At 34.4% G+C, this 7,266-nt stretch overlaps 1 long non-coding RNA gene across 1 annotated transcript; it reads left to right on the top strand.

Annotated features, from left to right (window-relative positions):
- The first annotated feature begins 1,126 nt into the window (after positions 1-1,126).
- LOC122599243 lies at positions 1,127-6,479 on the top strand. Its single transcript, XR_006323895.1, has 2 exons — positions 1,127-1,733; positions 5,655-6,479. It is a non-coding gene; the product is annotated as an uncharacterized LOC122599243 (long non-coding RNA).
- Positions 6,480-7,266: the final 787 nt, after the last annotated feature.

Below are 7,266 nucleotides of genomic sequence, written 5' to 3'. Positions count from 1 at the left end.
ACACCAAGTAACCAACTTCATCATAAAGATACTTCGACAACAACTTTCACTCCCTTATACTACTTGAGCGTTTTGAAAGTTAAAGTGTCACACCCCGACTAAGGCGGAAAACTCGGGATGCGACGCATTGTACACGCGTCATGGATATTACGTAGAGTAGCTACTTGAATACTTAAATAACACGCATTTCATAAAATCCAAACACAAATATCCAACATAAAGTCAAGATTCAAATAAAACATAGATAAACTCCCACGTAGGGGAATAACGAATAGGCATAATGCTATAATCTAAACATATAGCAAACATAACATAAACATAAGATATGCAGCTCCAAAACCCTAGTCTGGTCTGCTACAGGTCACCATGCTATGCTCCTTAGCCACCTCTAATACGATTCACATGCTCACCTTAAAGGATACTCAAAAGCGTCAATACAATGGTTGGTGAGTTCGTAGGTTTTGTAAACAAGTATCAAGTTATGTGCCAGGTCGAAATATCATCAAGATCCACATAGCAATATGGCCATCAGCTTACTTATGATAGCAAGAATCAAGTATCTCTATGCCACCAACACTTACAGTATACTAGGCCTAAGGTGCAAGTATCAAGTATCTGGTGCCTTCAACTCCACCATAAATATCAAGTATCAAGCATCTCAAACTCCACCACAAGTATCAAGTATCACAGTGCACATGATATTAGTCAATTTATACATATTCGACATGTTTATTTTTAGGCTAAGATATGTTATTTGAATGAATTTTATGTCAATTTTTATGTGTTTTTAGTGCCTTATTACTTGTATAAGCAATTTTTGTAGGTCACTTGTATGATTATGGTGATTTGGAGCTAAAACGTTGCTTTGATGATCAAAAATGTGATTAAAGTTGTGTACAAGTGAATTGATAGTGTTCGGGTTCAATTATTGACAAATTCAATTCAAGACATAAGGTTTGAGACAAGTGACAAGAGCCTGAAGACAGCAGCTCAACAATTATCATATAAGTTTCAATTGTTTTTGGCTGGAGCAACCTACAAAAATGAAAACAAAACAAGACACCACCTTTTATTTCTTTGGGCCGTGGTATCTACATACAAGAAATGAACCCAACTGAAATTTACTAGAAGCCCAATGTCTCACTTTGAATATGGAGTCAAATAAAGAAAAGAAAGAAGCAGCAGACGTGGAGCAAAAGAGAGTCACAGGAATTTACTTTCATTTCATTCATTTCATTTTGTTGACCTCATCCTCACCTGTCGAGCCACCATGTCACACCTCAATCTCAATCTAATCCTCTGACATTTTGACCAGCCAATCAGGAGATCACAACATCACTCAAATATATATGTGGCTGAATTTTTTTTTTGGAGAACAACATAAAACGAGTAGCAGCAAAAAAGGAAGAGGGATTGGATAATTTGAGAGACCACACTTGATATTTTTATTACACACTTTTACTCCCATCCGATCAATCACATAAAACCATTCACCAAAAACCCTCATCTTCATCATCAAATCATCATCTAAATCACCATCAATCCATTATCATCTAAAAATCATCCACCATCTTTATCTCTATCACTCCCTTTACAAAATCCATCAACTATTTTCATCTATAAAGTAAAGATTCATCACTTTTTGGGGATTTTGGGTCTTGGAGCATTGTGAGGGTCGAAGAAGATGAAGATTGCCATCCATCTCATCCATTGATTTGATTTTGCATTTAAGGGTTGTATTTCTCTACTCTATTTTATTTCATTGTAAACAACATGACTATTTTATATGATAATATAGCTATTTATGTTTGTTTCTTTGATATGATCTGTGAGTAGTGTAATATGGTGTTTGGCTAGGCATTAAAATGAGACCCACTTTGTCATGGCATTGTTTAATTGATGGTTGAAAGGTTGATTATTTGTGATTTTGAGATTATTGACTTTAAAAGTCATATTTCGACTAGTTGATGAATTATGATAACATGATATATACTAGTGCTTTGCAAATGACCGTTTGATTGAACTTGTATATGTTGGTGATTTTTCACCATGGTGTTTATGAACGTAAAACCATATGTTGCTTTTGGAGTCGATTAGTCAAATAAGATTTATAAATTAATAGGTTGTAATTGCATTAAAAAATGAACGTCTAAATGTTTTTATAACTTGTTAGCTTGGTTTGGGTACATAAAGGGACACCAACTTGTATTTTAATCTAAGCCTCTTGAGTCGTTTTTCATGCTAAACGGTGGGAGTGGGGAATACTTGTGACCGCAATACTCATTTTTACCGTTTCTAGTGATTTTAATGTCTAAATATTTTATCGTACATGACCGTCTAGTTAATTGAGTTGGATATTTTGTCACGCCATTTCTCAAGTAAAGGTCAATGATTTCTAAGTCACTATTAACCAAACGGATTATATTATTTATTTTTAGTAAACCATGGTCACCATGAGATGGGAGGATTCCGTCTAGCCAAGTACTGGTGTGAAATATTGATTGTGTGTTTGTTTTACTTGCTTTAGTTTATGTTTGCATCTAGTTTTCGTAGTTTAATTAATAAATAAAAAATATCTCTTTTTAAATTTAACAAATTGCATTGCATCATCATTATAATTCGCATAAGATTTTCAATTCACCGCCTCCTTGTTCGATACCCCAGTGTTAGGTCCAGTTTAAGCCAAACTGGAGCTCTCCAGCGACATCTGGAGAGCATGCGGAATTGTCCGAAATATTAGAAGTCCAGTTGCATTGTACAGGTTTAGCAACTAATGACTTCCTCCAGTTGAGATCAGAAGACTAGAATCTGAAGATCTTCCAGTTGAAGTCAAAGACAACAAATGGAAGACAGAGATTGGCAATGGCAGCGAAGCCCAGTTGACAATCTACCAGATAAATCAACTGGAGAATCCTCCAGTGTAAATGCTCTTACAAAGCTTTACACTGATTACGAGGAGGACCTTTTTACTCTACATCCTTTTAACCGGACAATGATATTGTCTCTGGATAAAGGTGCAAAGATGTAGAGTGGTTGAATAAAGTAAACTTTTGTCTTACTTTATTTAGCACACACAAAGGATTATTTAAACAATACTTTTGTGTGCTGTCAACCATATTTGTACGTCGAAGTTGAGATCCCCATGCTCAATCTTCGACTATAAATAGAGGTCCTTGCACAAGCATTTTTAACAACTTTGCAAATACATATATTCTACAATATTGGTGAACTTGTGCAATATTTTCTCAATCTCAAAAAGGAACATTTCACAACTCTAAGTGTTTCGATTGTTTAGGAGAATTTCCAAGTTTAGATCAATTGTAATTCATGGGTTGTTAGGATATTTACATTCATGTATTATCTTGGTTCCGCAACAACCTTGTATTTTATTTAAACAATCAAATAAATAAAATACACTTGAAATTTACATATTGTCTCACCAGTTTATATACTTGTCATTTATATTATTGCATTGTATTAATTTACGTATTCTGACACCTTAATACTTTTACTCCAGTTAACCTGGTACACGATCAATCTAAACTGGTCATATCCAGATTAATTGATTGTGTTGCAAAGTTCACTCACCATCGACATAGAGGTGTCTTCAGCACCCATCTAGTAATAGTTGGGACTTATACCCAGTCATATTTGCCTTATACTTGTGTATCTGGTCAAGTCTTGACTTTCCATTCATTCCATCTCATCTCCACTTCCCTTATTATTGACCATGGCCCGTTGATTTCCGACAACGTCTTCTGGACTCGCGTCAGCACATCATACAGTACAGTCAAATAGCCATAAATGATGATAGACACAAAGGCACAAGTATCCTTCCACTCCAAAACATACAAAAAGAGGGGCTACGAAACTCACATGAGCGGTAACAACAAGCTTAAGCTACGCAAGATATCAGAAAGCAAGTAACCGATACGCAACAATCTGTTACAAGTTATCACAATTAAGTATTCATTCAATATAGGTAAACGTGCTCATAATGTGTCGCCAAGAGTTGGCCATGTTGTCCAAAGCGTACTAGTTTGACTCTGACCACATTTTACAAGTTTGACCAAAGTTGACCAAATTATGAGTTTGACTAAGTTGAACAAATCGACTAAAGTTGACCGAAGCTGACTAAACCGAACAAAGTTGACTAAAGTTGACTAATCCGAGGTAGTAATCGAAATTCGAGGTCTCAATTGAATAATGAGGTCTTAAATTGAATTTGGGGTCTTATTTCACTAAAAGACAAAACTGAAATTAAGAGGCTAGATTTAAGAGGCTAAATTTGAGAGGCTAGTAAATCTGGGGTCTTATTTAGAAATACGAGGTCACAACTGAAATACAAGGTCACATTTGAAATACGAGGTCACATTTGAAATACGAGGTCACATTTGCAATACGAGGTCTCAAATGAAATACGAGATCACATTTGAAATACGAGGTCGCAAATGGAAATACGAGGTCACATTTCGACGGGGTCGCAAACTGGGCTGTTTTTCCCCAAATTTTGTTCTAGAAAACCCTAATCGTTTCTTTCAATCTAAGATGTGTTTTTATCATCAGATTGTACTTTTAGACCCCCAAATATGATAGAAAAACAATACTAAAGTCGGAATCTCTAGAACGGACTTAAACTCGAAGACCTATTTAAACAAAGTTTATAAAAAGTATATAAAAATTTCTTAAATCTCAAGATTTTGTTAACGAAATCACATGAGACTTTGACAAGAGTTGGAATATATGATTCTGAACGTTTTGGACGTAAAAAGTTTGTTACTTGGTGGGTGTAGTGTGTGTATTCAAAGAAAAACCGAAAATACCAAAAAAGAGAGCATAAATTAAGTTTTGATTTTATACCTTGAATCTGTAAAATATGTGTTTGTAAAGATGTTTAGGACGTAAAAACAATGTTGTTAAAGCTAAATCTAAACAAAATAAGGTTGGATTTTATAAAACTTGATGTAAAATGGGGTAGTAATGGTGAGGTAGTAAAAATGAGTTAGTAAAGTGAGGTAGCAATTTGGGGTAGCAAAAGGGAGGTAGTAAGGGTTTGTGTGTGTTTTTCTTGGAGGCTAAGTTGATGGAATGAGGGTTTTGTGAAAGAATAAGACCATTTATATGTAGGGTAAAATGTAAGGTTTCCATGCTTACCAAAGAATACGATGCCGGACACGTAAATACGATGTGAGACTAAATTACGATGCTAGGTCTAAAATACGATGCCAAAATTAGATTACGAGGTCGTATCACATATACGATGTCGATACCAAAATACAAGGTCATTTTACAATTACGAGGTCGACTAACAATACGAGGTCGTATTCTCGTTTTTAAAATTTTAAATTTGAAACAGAATTTTTCGTGGTCGACTTACGGGTGTCACATAAAGTAACATCATTTGTCACTTTGTACAATGAGTACCTCAATGACCTAATAATATCGTTGTAAACTCACGCACTTCAGATTTCTTGCCCAAAAACCAATATAAATATGAAAGTGAATAAACTGGTTTCTCTGCAACAAATCTGGATAGAAGCCTGATATCGCCTATTTTATACATATTTATTTTATGCGATATTGTATCTTTTATATTTGGATTATCGTCATTTTTATAGACTTTTATACTTAATATGTGTTTTATTGAACTATAGGTCTATAAGATGATATATGACGAAAGTGAGTTAAATGAAGATGAGTTATGAAGAAAATGATGATTGAAGATAAAAAAAATAATAATGTAACACATATTATTTGTGTTGCATAAATATTAAGTACAAGACTTAATACTATGGTGGCTGGACTTGTGATCATGTGAACAGCAAAAACCAAAATACCTATCATATAATTATGCAATTAAAGAAGCAAGGTGCATGTGAGTGCTCATGTGAGTGAACAGCCGAAATCAATAAGAAGAAAAGATAAAAGTGAAGTTCACAAATTATGGGCTGGAAGCAAAGAAAAGAAGAAAAGTGGGCTAGCCCAGTTTTGGTATAATTTTGTGAGTTGGCCGAGAAAATTAGCCCAATTTGGACTAAATTCAACTACATGTTTTCCAATTAATGTCAGCTTCCAAGTTCCAAACCGACTCTTGTTTCATACGTGGGCTCCAAGAAGACTATCCCTATATATAATATATGCATGCAGCCAATTAGAGAGACAATCTATCATCGAATAAAATAAGGAATTGAGGAGGTCGGCAGGAGGTGGAGTTGGTTTTCGAGAGGGTCAGCCGCAAGCAACTCGACTACAACAACAGAACTCTCGTTCGAACTTGTTTTACTTTCTTTATTTTAATTTTTAGCAATATTATTACAAGACTTTATTATTTAACATTATTATTATGGATTTTATTTATATAATAATTGTTAGTTTTATTTGTGTTGTCATGTGTAGCTAAGTGTTTTATCATCTACTAAGATGAAGTGACGCAATGAATAAAGGGTGCATGATTTTAAGAATTCAAGTTGATAGTTAAACGTTTTGTCGTAATTTTAATGTTTTGAGTTCTTGTGCTCTTATCTATTGATTCGTTGATGATGTATGAATGATTTAGAGGTATCTAAGTTTAAGAGTACATTGTTCTAGTTAATTGGGTACAATTAATAGGTGTTGACTTGTGGTAACAAGACAATAAACAACAATAGATAATAGAATTCAAAGTGTTAACGGTTTGGTAAAATCGATAGACAAGATTGTTTACAATAACAATACAAATTCGTCAATTTAGTAGGTCTTGATAGGGAAGGTGGTCATCGGAACTTAGGGGTCGAAAGATTGGTTAATGGGTTGGGTAGAGTAATAAGCTAGGAGCGCTACTATGGAGTTCTTTATTTAACCGCGTTATAAAATCAACAAGTTGAATTGGTTTTAACATAGATGCAAACTAAATAATGTGTGTCATGGAGTCGAAGTGGATGATCTTTTAATTCTATTTGATATATGACAATTCTCTTTTCGATAAATTCTACGGAATTTCTAACTCTTTCAATCAAACTGACTTTTCAAATAAAAACCAAGATGACGTGGTGTCTTTAAAAACCAAATTCTTTTTAACTACTTAAAACTCGCTAGTTCTTTGTAGTCTCTGTGGAACGAACCTGGACTTACTTTAGTCTATATTGCATACGGACGGGTCCACTGCCCGAGAGTGTGTCGTAGTCAGTTCTAGGGTATTTCTTGTTTATAAATTTAAGACTAGATTTCACACATCAAAGCCCAATTTGTGTCCTTATCTTAAATACTTGCAATGTCTTTCATTTGACA

The sequence above is a fragment of the Erigeron canadensis genome, chromosome 1 (genome assembly GCF_010389155.1).
Source record: "Erigeron canadensis isolate Cc75 chromosome 1, C_canadensis_v1, whole genome shotgun sequence".
Lineage (NCBI taxonomy): Eukaryota > Viridiplantae > Streptophyta > Magnoliopsida > Asterales > Asteraceae > Erigeron > Erigeron canadensis.
The sequence above is the reverse complement of the archived record's forward strand: the minus strand, read 5'-3'. Positions and strand labels throughout refer to the sequence as shown.